Genomic DNA, 13,144 nt, shown 5'->3' with positions numbered 1-13,144 from the left:
GCAAGTTCATTAGGTTTGGGTCTTGGATTGCTCTGTTGGCCAGGCATAAGTCTTCCATAAGAAGTCTATACGATATGGAGTATAGTGACAGAGACTTTAATCGGTCTGTGTAAGGCAGATGCTGGAACCCCTTAATCTTCTTTGTTAGAAACCTCTGAGACCTTTCTAATTGCTGTAGGTGCTTACTATGATACATACCAAATGGGGCATTATACTCAATTATGGGCCTGATAAGCGACAAGTATAGGGGGGTATAACTTCTATTGCTCTAGAGGCGATGCCTTTACTAATTAAATGTGCCACAGAGAAAGCTTTTCTTACTACAGTAGACACATGGTGGACGAAGTTAAGGTCGCAGTCAGCATGTGATCCCAGGTCCCTTACCACTTCATGGGTACTTAGGGTATTGTTGTTGATTTGATAATGTGAGGGAACATTGTTTGTGCTGAAGGGAATAATGATTCTTTGTATTCAGTTTGTGACCGTGACTAATACATCAGTTGTTGTTCTGCGCGAGACCCTCCTGAAATATACTGACATCAATTAGGGATTCAATGATTATACCTAGTTTGCAATCATCTGCAAACTTGGCCAGCCACAACCCTTTAGTTTTGACCTCAACATCTGAGAAGTATATACCAAACAGTAGACGGCCTAACACTGACCCTGTGGCACCCCACTGGTAACAGGTGTCACAGGGGTCAGTGTTGGGCCTCCTACTATTTGTCTTTCTATTCAAGGGTCAGTACAACAGGACTGGTGAAAAGTTCTGTTGGTTGCTGCTTTAAGATAAGCATGTCAGTGTACAGTTACTATTGTATCTTTCATTAAAGAAAAAACTTATTTCGACTTCTAAGAGGTACAACTTTTCAGGCCTGTAAGTAAGCCCTGAGACATAGCCATCTTGAGGTAATGTTCACTGACTATGGTAGAAATAATACTGATATGGACAGTTTTCACTTCACTTGTACAAGAAACATGTGAAATTAAAGGATTATTAATTTTACTAGAGATGCAAAGTAGGATGATTTTCAAAAACATTTTTTGGGGGGACAGAAGTATAATTAGTCTTGTGCCTCAGCTGTCGGTATGAAATATTTTAAAGCATTTTAAATTCTAATATTTTAAAAAACTGGAAGTGTTGCCTGCTTGTGGAAAATCATGCGGAACAGCCAATTTAAATATCAGCTAAAGTGCACAACTTATCATGGCCAGCCAGTTGTTGGTGTAAAAATTGGTTCCTGGAAATTTGGTTACATAAAGTAATGTAGCCAAAAGTTGCATGGTTATTTGCCAGTACTAAGTGGGTTGAGCACCCATTCTACTCTGACCTACTCCAGAGACCCATTCTAGTAGTGAGAGGGATCTATGTACCCATATTGTCCATTCAATGCCCACCATAAAGCCCAGAAACCCTGGATCAGTAAGCTACAAGCTGGGTGCTTTCTATTTGCTCAGACTGTGTTAACTGGGATAGTTCTGTTGAATGAAAGCTGGATATAAAATAAATCAAGCTGCCAAAAATGAATGAAGGATCTCTACAGTAATTATAGGTTCACCGATGAGATTCACAGTGAATATGAACTTCAACAAAGGATACAGAACTGGAATACAAAACCAAAGGCACGTGGGATGAAAATGAGTAAAGACAAAACAGTGACCATGCTAGTGAATGACATGATGATAAGGAGGAGATTGGATAATCTGCATCTAGAAAACAAATTGGAAAGGCAGCAACCCTGGAAGATGTCCAGAATGCACTGAGGAAGATGGATTCATGGAAAACTAGTGGCTGAGATAAAGGTCACTGCAGATATGATCAAACTGTTTTGCGCTTTATGGAAGAAATGGCTTCTATGGGAGACAGAAGCATACTTAGATGACTGAAGAACAAGCATATTAGTGTCAATGCACAAGAAAAAATGCGATATTTACAACTACAGGCAGTACAGAGGAGTCAGACTCCTGCCACACTGTATGAAAGTGTTAGAGATGTTACAACTACAGGCAGTGCAGAGGAGTCAGACTCCTGCCACACTGTATTAAAGTGCTAGAGATTTTACAACTACAGGCAGTACAGAGGAGTCAGACTCCTGCCACACTGTATGAAAGTGTTAGAGATGTTACAAGTACAGGCAGTGCAGAGGAGTCAGACTCCTGCCACACTGTATGAAAGTGCTAGAAATGTTACAACAGACAGTGCAGAGGAGTCAGACTCCTGCCACACTGTATAAACGTGTTAGAGATGTTACAACTACAGGCAGTGCAGAGGAGTCAGACTCCTGCCACACTGTATGAAAGTGCTAGAGATGTTACAACTACAGGCAGTACAGAGGAGTCAGACTCCTGCCACACTGTATGAAAGTGCTAGAGATGTTACAACTACAGGCAGTGCAGAGGAGTCAGACTCCTGCCACACTGTATGAAAGTGCTAGAGTTGTTACAACTACAGGGAGTGCAGAGGAGTCAGACTCCTGCCACACTGTCTGAAAGTGCTAGAGATGTTACAACTACAGGCAGTGCAGAGGAGTCAGACTCCTGCCACACTGTATGAAAGTGCTAAAGATGTTACAACTACAGGCAGTGCAGAGGAGTCAGACTCCTGCCACACTGTTTGAAAGTGCTAGAGATGGTGACATAAATGAATAGACAGAGAAGTACTAAGAAAGAATGGTGGTGAGCAGTTCAGATTCAGATCTGTATGCAGTAAAACTGACATGATGTTTGCAGTAAGACAGACAGTGACAAATATGCTGGTGATGAAAGAATTCACTAGGGCATTCAACAAAATGGAGAATGTATATGGAATGTCTTAAGAAAGCTGGAATGGGCATTTCTGTGATGGTTCAAAATCTGGGAAATATGGTCAGAGTTTGTGCGTGTGATGTATAAGGAGTCAATGAGAAAAGTAAGAACAATGTTTTGACTCACCAATGGGGTTTCCAGTGGGAGTAAATGTGCATTAGGGTTCATCTCTGAACCCACTCCTATTCATACTAATAATGGACACTAGCAAGCAGGTCACAAGAGACAGATCTACAAAGCTGCTGTAGCAGATGATGTAGCATTACAAGCAGACTCTGAACAGAAGCTCCAGCAGATGACAGTGTATTGAAACACAACACTGAAGGCACATGGAATGAAATTGAGTACAGACAGTGGCCATGGCAGTAAAATGGGGCAAATCAGAGAAAGGTAAAAATTAAGATAAAAGGGGAAAATTCTGGAATAAGTTAACAGCTTCATATATTTATAAGGTGTGTTTGAGGAGATGATTTGAATTAGGTGGTCAAAGGTAGAATCAGTAGTGCTGTAGTCAACAAGCACAATGTGTCAAGGGTAGTGTATGACAGATGAATGCCAAAAAAGCTAAAATGTAAAGTATACGGAACAGTTATGTGTCCAGTGTTTTTGTATGGCAGAGAAGCCTGGTTAGTGAAGGCACAGCAGCTGTAGAAGTTTGCGGTGATGGAGATAAAGTGCCTGAGACAGGTTGTAGGATGCACACTGTAGGACTAATGAAGAAATGAGGACATCACAAAGGAAATCAAAGTAGCCCTAAAAGCAGAGAAGTTCAATGTGTGCAGATTGTGGTGGTTTAGTCTCGTGTAGGAAAGCAGAAGATAATTTGATAATAATAGAAAGTAGGAAATAGATGATGGCATCTGGCTTATAAATGGATGGATTGTGTGAGAGAAGACCTTTGACAGTTGGAAGAAGGAAGGAGAAGGCAACAGTTGATACAACACACTGACCCAATGTAAAAATGGGAACAAGCTGTGTGATGATGATGATGATGATGATGATGAATATCAAATATTTTAAAGTCTGACAAAAGACTACAAATCCAACACTGTTTTTAGTAACTTGATTTCTTCTGACTTGTGAAATTATCATTCTTAGTTGAAAACAGCTCCTAGTTCCCTTTGTGAGGCAAATAACTGATGTGTCATGGATCAATTACCATTTAGGAAAGGTATGACTGAAAGTTATGAATGGTTACATCATATAATCTGATCAGAGTCTATGTGGAGTTTGTCCAAGTAATGTTCTTTGCTATGCCTCAGACTCACCAAACAGCCGAAAAATAAGTACAATGAAAGAAAAGGTGAGACTCCGCTGGATGTTCGCCATCCATAGCTGGCATAGCAAAAACGAACCAAAAGAAATGAATGTCCAAATAATGTTCTTTGCTATGCCTCAGACTCACCAAACAGCCGAAAAATAAGTACAATGAAAGAAAAGGTGAGACTCCGCTGGAGTTTGTAAGTAATCCCCATCTCTGCATGGGGTTCCCACCCCCTAAAAACATTCTGGGTGTTCCACATCAAGTGGGATTATACTGGGTTCACACCCAGCCTATCTAGCTGTGTATGAGTGGTCTGTCCTCAGAAGGCACCCAAAAATATCTGGAGTCATGGACAACAGACTGTAAGTGGGCCTATCAGGGGATGAGTCATGTGGACCAACTACTTTAGGTATCAGCTGTGGTACATAGTATCCTTTAGATCAGAGAACATGGGCCACAGACTTTATGCCCAATGAAGACTAACTACTAGGCAGTGTAAAAACTGACTCTAGGTGATTTGGTCACTTTAACTAATGCCACCAAAAAGGGGAATGGATATTTGCCAGTTCTAAGTGAGTTGAGGACCTAGGCCTACTCTGACATATCCCAGCCCCCTTGCTAACAGTGGGAGGGGTCTACATACCATTTGACTGGTGTGTGCCCACCATAAAACATAGCAGCTCTGAGTCAGTAAGCTATTGGCCAGCTTGTGTCCATTTGCCTGGATTGGTTTAACTAGCTCTGTTGAGCTAAAAAATGGACATAAAACCAATCAAGCTGCCAAAAATGAACTAAGGAATGCTGCACTGACTATTGCTTCACTGATAGGACAAAGTCTGGAAGTAGATGACTTGATGGTAAGCAGTAGACTGTTTATTCTGTGTAACCAGGTGACAAGGCGGAAGGGCAGTGCAAGAAGGGCTTTTGGCTTGGGGTGCGGAGTTTACTATATAAGGGGTAGAACAGACTAGAAAGGTGTGGAAATCTCGGTGAGAGAGTCCCTTGAAGGCAGTGAGGTATGTCCTCAGAATCAGTGTCATATTCATGACAACTAGACTGTACTGTAAATATATTGCATTCTTTATGATCTCAGCCTATGCTTCGGTGGCAGGCTGTGATGGTGATGAAAAGAGTACTTTCAAGCAGCAGTTGTAAGACCTCCTCCATAAAGGAGGAAAGAATGAGTAGGTCATAATAAAAGGTGATCTGAATATTCATAGTTGGACAGACAGAACAGGATGTGAAGACTGCTGAGATCCACAGGGCTAGGGCAAGAGGAAAACACAAGAAGAGACAATTCTGCTTGCCAGAAGCTTCATGGTGGCCAACACATGCCATACTCCAGTCTGTTTCCTCCTAACCCCCTGACTACATCACTCCTCCTAACTTCACCCCTTATCCTGCTGCTTCTAGCCTTCCTACGTTCCCTTCATTGCTATGCTGTTTATAAGCTCATTCTGCTGCACTCTTCTACGTGGGTTCATAATAACCATTAATCATAGCTGTACATGCAATTGCAACTGAATTTGGTGTCTCTGTTAATGCTTCACTGGATATATTTGTACACACTGTTACTTGATTTTGATATTTTGTATGTGCTTTGTTTATAATTATAATTGCTAGTATTGTTACTGATTTCGAGCTCTTCTTCCTGGGCATCTGCTGAAACCGGGCTTCTAGCCCAGTCAGACATTACCTGGTTAACAAATGTAATAAATAAATAATGAAGAGGCAAAGTCACACATACACATAGAAGAGTGGCTGGCATGCAACTCAGGTAGTCTTTTTCCTAGTATATTAAGGATATCGGGGTTAAATTAGAGACTGTAAAGTCATCCCGAGTTTAACTGGAAAGATTCTGACTATGCATTCTTAGACTTGAAGAAAGTATACGTCAAGCTATCCCAAAAAAAGTTGATTTGGGCAGTCCTGCAGTGGTTTCAGGTACCAGGAACACTGACAGAATTAGTGCAGACTATGCAGAGGGAGTCAATAACAAAAGTATGAACAGTGCCCTGTTCAGGAGAGGCTTGTGGTACTGGTTGCTGGGTAGCAGCCCCCATAAAAAAAAAAAAGAAATAAAGAAAGAAACTGCACAATGTTTAATTTACTTTTTCTATTAAAAATGTAATTTTGCCATTACTGTTAATGATATAACAACTCCATGCAAGTGTGTAGTTCTGGGACCTTTCCAGGTGTCCCTGAAAATAAATAAATAAAGAAAACAAAGGAAATAAATCAGCAGTCTGCATACTCCATGTGGGGATTAGTGTGATTGCACTTTCTTAAATGTCTTGTAGAAGGCTGAAATATCCCAAAAAGAGGCTCTTGGGGTTGCAGTATGACGCTGTGAGGAACCATTTCTACTGGCTCACTTAATCACATTAAGTAAATACAAGTGCTTCCCATCAAAGCAGGAGCATCACTATTCCTAAACACAGGTGCATTTAAATTACCACAGAACAGCTACAGCAATATGTGCAATACAAGATGGCTCTTAGGGAACAATTCAACACTCTTCAAGGATGTGAAGAAATTTCATTAGTAAAACCCTCTTTTAAACTTGCCATTACTGAAAATAGCTTTTAGCAAACTTGCACTCATGTGCTAGAATAATATTCCAGAAAATATCAGAAAAAATGACAATGTGGTTTACTTCAGGCAAAAATTTTGAGGTCATATCATCAAGGAGAATATGTGTACTTGTTTTATAGTTGTACTTGTTCTTTGTGCACCTGCAACCATAGGTGATCTTGCTGAGACAATTTTTTGTTACACAGTGCAATTATCACTAAAGACACAGGTAAATATACATTAACATAAAAAAAAAATATTAACTTGCTTCCAGTTACATACATTATATATAACATATGTTCTTTTTTTATAATTATCTTTAACCCAGCATAGCATAAATTGCTCAATTCCTGCCTTCCCCTAAACCTCAGTCCTGCAGAACATTATTCTGCATGTATTGTTCATATAATTTCATTTATTTCTCTGTAATTTGCTCATTCCATTTTCTAAAGATACACTTCCAGTTGTTTTATTTCATTTCCAGTATTCAATACTTCACATGAAGCTGGTTTAGACTTTGATTACCCATTTTCTAATAATTGCTTTTTTGACAGCCACCTGAACTAAACTTAACAAGGCCTCTCTATATCATTTCCGATCCTTTGTCCTAGCAGAAGAGAATAATTTACTTATTTATGCCCATTTGCTCATCCGATATTTCTGATAGAGTACTCTGCAGGGAATTATAAAAATTTGCCAACTCACTAAACACTCAAAATATATTTTACCAGTTACCTGTTTCTTCCCCATCACACCTCCAAAATGTGTCTTCTATTTGAGAAAAATTTCTTTGAAGTCTATTTGAAATACAAACATACCCATGCAAACACATCCAAGCAAAATTCCTAAACCTTCTAGACTTTGTAAATGGCTTATAAAATCTCTCTTCTCAATCTTCCTAACTGCCTCTAATTGATTCTTATAGTTAACATACAATATTCTACATGACCTATTAATTATCATTTCTTTAACACAGCTTCCATCTTAAATTCAACTAAAAATTTTAGATGCATAGGTTCATAGGTAGGTACTAGGCTATCTGCCTGAAGGCATTTATAAGCCTAGCCAGAATGTGTTGGCTTTCGCCGCCCCCTTAGATTAGTTCCCTGTGTCTCTGTCCAGCAGAGTCATTGAAGTGATCCCCGGGGTAAACTTTCTGTTTCCCATCCACTCGAGTGTTAGCGAGGAGCTCTGCCTAATGTAGATTGGAATCTTGTTCCAAAGCATGGGAAGTCTTTGGGACAGGAATCTATCCCTCCAGCATGTCCTATTTATTGTTGTGGTGAGGTTTAGATCCTTAGAGCATGTGGCTCGAGGGGATATGGTTTTCTTTACGTGGAGCATGTCATTCAATTCTGGGTTGGACATGGCCTTGTATGTCAGGCAGAGATCACCTCTGAGTAGGTGGTATGCAACCGAGTACAGCTGGAGTTTCTTCAGTTGAGCTGCATAGGGCATCTGTTTGAGGCCAGTGATCCTCTTGGTGAGGTACTTCTGTGGTCTTTCCAGCTGTTGCAGGTGTCTTGTAAGGTACATCCCAAATGGGGTGTTGTACTCTATGATGGGTCTGATGAGTGATGAGTAGAGAGGCACAATGACCTCTTTTGATCTGGATGCAAACCCTTTTGTGATTAGGTGGGCCACATAGAAGGATTTTCTAACCACTTTGGCAATGTGATTATGAAAGGAGAGATTACTAACTACTTGGGTTCCCAGATCCCTTATTACATCTTCCGTATTTAGGGGACTACCACCTATGTGGTAGTTTGTGGGTACTTTGTTTTTTCCAAAGGGGATGACTATGCACTTTTTGGCAGTTAGCTTGAGGCCATGGTTTTGATACCAGGTATCTGTCTCAGTGAGACCCTTTTGGAGGATGTCTGTGTCAGTCGGAGAGTCAATTATAGCCCTAGTTTGCAGTTGTCTGCAAACTTGGTCAGCCATAGTCCTCCTGTGCTTACCTGTTCCTCTGAGAAGTATATGCCGAACAGGAGGGGTCGAGGACTGAGCCCTGGGGAATGCCACTTGTAATCAGTTTAGAGCCAGACCTAGCTCTTGCCACTCTTACCATCTGGGTTCTGTCCGTGAGTGAGTTGGCAGCCCATCTCGTGACGTAGAGGTTTATGTTCAGGGTGGTGAGCTTGTCTATAATACCAGAATGGGGAATGGGTCAAAGGCCTTTGCAATATCTAGGTAGGCTGTGTGGACCACCTTTCCCTCATCTATAGCCTTGGTAACTGTCTCAAAGAAGTCCACCAGGTTTAGGAGGCATGATCTGCCCTTAACAAAGCCGAACTGGGTAGGATCCAGTGTTTGGAGGTTCCCAATGTCTCTGTTAATGAGATCCATGATGATGAGCTCCATAGCCTTGCAGACCAAGCTAGTCAGGCTTATAGGGTGATAGTTCCTGGGGTCTGTTGTGGCTCCACCTTTGTGAAGTGAAATAACCATTGCTGTGTGCCACTCTATGGGCACGTAGCCTGTGGAGAGGCTGAGTTTGAACAGTGTGTTTAGATGTGGGGTTAGTTAATCTTTGAGCTCATGTAGGACACAGCCTGGGACACCGCCCGGTCCCATTGATGCTGTGTTTTTTGCTTTGGAGAGGGCTGTTTTAACCTGAGAGTCTGTGGTTTCAGGGGCACTACATTCTTCTGGTATGGTTATGGGCCCCTTTGGGGGGTGAGAGGGGGGTGAAGTTTGCACTGAACCTGTCTGCCAGGATGTTGGCGATATCGGTCGGTTCAGTGTATTTTGTGCCATTCTGCACTAACTCCGAGCAGATTTTATAATTGCCACTTAGATTCTTGACATAGCTAAAGAATGCTTTGTGGTTATCTTTGGAGTCCTTAGCAATTTTTCTTTCCAAGCTAGCCTTGCATGATTTTATGAGGGATCGTAGTTTCTTGCTGATACTGATCAGGGATGTCATCCCTTCTTGGGTTTTACTCTTTTCTGTACCAGTTTCCTCCTTCTATTGTATAACTTGTTTATTGCAGGGGTCCACCAGACTGATTTCCTTTTCTTGGAGGAGTGAGTCTTGGTTTTACTTGGGATAGCATGACCCATGCATTCTTGTAGGTGCCCATAGAGTGCATTAGTAAAGGATTTTGCAGCTTGGGCAGCATTATCCTTTAGCATGGGGGCTTTGAAACTTTTCACCTCGGTCTTAAGTAATGTGAAGTTTGCTTTGGAAAAGTTTTTCACTGTGGTTTCCTTGAACGGGGGTGGGGGCAGAATGTGGATATCCAGAGTGATTAGTTTATGGTCAGATCTAACCAGCGAGGGGTTGACCTCCAGTTGGTGATGACCAAGTCCAATATGTTGTCACTTCTGGTAGGAGTGTTGGCCAGTTGATCCAGGGAGAGACTAGGATTTTAGATGCAGGTCTTTCACATAGGATCCTCATATCCCCTTCTCTTTGCCTGTTCTCTGATAACAATCCCTGGTAGGGAAGGCAGTCTCTTTCCTGTAGTCAAAGTGCATTTTTGGCCTCATTCCAGTCTATTACCTTTCCCTCGCAAGTTATTTGCTTCCAATACCTTAGCTTATTTGCCAGTTTTCTTCAGTAAATTCCAGCCTCCTCTTGCATATTCTCTATACCCCTTCTTGGAGTCATCCCTAGCAACAAAATATTTCTTTATTCTTGTGTTGGCTTAGTTCTTAAAATATTTGCTGCTACATTACGAATATAACATTGTATATGGCTGTTGTTATTCTTATTAAAAAAATGCATCCAAAATCCCAGTCTATCCTTATTTCTTGAATTTCCCTCTTGCTTCATCATCATCATCCCTTTCTACTTTGAATTATAACTTTCTGCTTGTGTTATGTATCATCACCTTCTTTTGGCTGTTCCCATTATGGGTCGCCACAGCAGATCATCTGTTTCCATTTCTTCCTGTCCTCTGCATCTTGCTCTGTCACACCAGCCACCTGCATGTCCTCTCTCACCACATCCATAAACCTTATCTTAGGCCTTCCTCTTTTCCTGTTACCTGATAGCTTCATCCTTAGCATCTTTTTCCCAATATACTCACCATCCTTCCTCAGCACATGTCCAAACCAACATAATCTTGCCTCTCTGGCTTTGTCTCCAAACCTTCCAACCTGGGCTGACCCTCTAATATACTTATTCCTAATCCTGTCCACCCTCGTCACACCCAGTGCAAATCATGTATATGAGTCTTAATTGTGTAACTCTTAAATGTCCCTTCAAATCAGGTAATCCTAACCCACCTTGTTGGATTGGAAGGAACAATGTATCACACTTGACCTTTGTCTTCTTCACATTCCAGATAAATTCCTTCAACTCTTTATTAATTATTCTTCACAACTTCTCCTCTGGTTGGTAGAATATGCCTGACTTGTATATAAAAGTAATGGGACTTAAAACATTTCCATTTTTTTGTATCTTGCTATAAATATCTAGTGACATCCTACATATCCTTAACTGCCCTAACAGAAGTCTTTTTTATCCATACTTCTAAGTACTTCATCTTATTATGTCCTCATAAATATGGTTATTGCTGAACCAATTCATGTGTGGGTATATGATTTATGGCTACAGCCTTTGTTTTGTCTTGATTAAGTTTATATCCTGAAAATACTTGAAACTGCCTCAAAGTGTATCCTTTTCTAGATTTATCAGGTGCAAAATAATATCATCTGCAACTAAAGACAATTTTTCTTAATTGCCATACCAATTATAACCTTGAATTTCTGAGTCCTTTATTTTCTTTATCAATGGCTGTAAATAAAAATCAAATAAAAAGGAGAGAGAACACACCCCTGCCTGGTTCCTCTGTTCAGACATAACTTATCAGAGAGGAACCCACCAACTTTAATTCTTGCTTCTGATCCCTTCATATATCTTCCTGATTAGCCTTACTATTTATCAGGGAATGCAAATGCTTCTGTTGCCCTAATTATAAAATCCCAGCTTACTCTGTTGAATGCTTTCTCTGCATCAAGACCCACCAACAACAGGGGTATTTTCTTACATTCTGGTTCTCTTTCAATCATTATTGTTCTATTAATGCTGTCAAATGCTTGCCTCACTGCACAAGATCACCTTGATCCATATTTATTAATTTTGGCAACACCTTTGCCATTCTTTTACTGGTATAAACATAAACACTTCATAATCATGGTTTAAAATTGCAATGGGTCTATATGAAGTTGGGTCTGATGGGTCTTTACCATTGTTGGGTATTACAGCCACCAGAGCTTTCTTCCAAGATGTTGGCATGTCCCCTCTTTTTTAAAATATTGTTAAACAAAACCTTCCAGATGTTTATCATTTACTAACCAGCAAACTTCCCCAGGAATACCATCTGTTCCTGGAGACGTTAATACATCACTATTTTTATCTTATCTCATCCTATCTTAATTGCTACTATTTGAGCTTCATCTCCCTCAAACTTTGGCATACTTAAGTCCATGAATATTTTTGTTTGTGTTCTTTCTTGATTTCCACATTTCTCTGCTTTATTCAGATTTTCACAAAATGTCTGAAGTATTTCTAATATCTCTAAAAGATCTATAATTATTTTACTTGTTATAGGCTCCCAAAGTTTTGCAACAACCATTTCTACTTTCTATTGCCTAATTAACTGTGCTAAAAGTTTCTGTATTCTGGAGTTATTATCAAAAAAAAAAAATACAAAAAACCAACAGTTCCTCACCAGTAATCTTTTTGAACTCATGCATATTATTCTGATGCTCCTTTATTTTTTCTTTATCCTTCTGCAGTTATGCCTGTTCTTGTTCTGTAAGATTCTCCTTATTAAGCAATACTTTACTTTGTCAGCCACTCTAAATAATTCCTATTACTTCCTAACCATCTCTCTCTCTTTTCTTTTATTTCTATATTTTTAAACTCCATTTTTATTTTATCCCATTCACTAGCTATAACGTCTGAAGAAATGTTTATCTTCCCTAATAACTCTTGAATAATTTCCACTGCCCATTCCTTGAATTCCTCTCTTTTTAAGAGGTAGTTGGCAAAGCACCAGTGCATCATTTTGATTTTATTTCCCTGTTTTTTATTTTAGTTTATATTTTTGCATGATCTGCAATCATACCTCTCAACCTCTTAATGCAAGAAATCTAGACAAAGCCTGACAAACTGGGGGACAAAGGCCCAGAAATAGGGACATATTTTAAATATTGCTCTTATAAACTTAGAAAGTTGATAGAGCAAAACTGTTTGTTTTAACATACATATTCTGAAAGGTTTGAAGTCTGAAACTGAAATGTATGCCATTATTTAGTGACTTTAATCCTCAGATCATCCCAGTGATTTGTCAGAAAACCACAAATTTTATGAGCAACAGACCAAAAATATGAGCCAAGAATTTGCACATTCTGCAAAAATCTGGACAGTTGAGAGGTATGTCTGCAATAGTCATTGGATAGGTGTTGAAGCTGTGAATTACATACACATATTCCCTTGAAATATAATTTGTCTCATCTAGTTCAGTTAATGTACCTTTGGGAATA

This window comes from Protopterus annectens, chromosome 8.part1, assembly GCF_019279795.1.
Source record: "Protopterus annectens isolate FY-2018-M chromosome 8.part1, PAN1.0, whole genome shotgun sequence".
NCBI classification, from domain to species: Eukaryota; Metazoa; Chordata; order Ceratodontiformes; family Protopteridae; genus Protopterus; species Protopterus annectens.
This window is presented reverse-complemented; position numbering follows the sequence as displayed.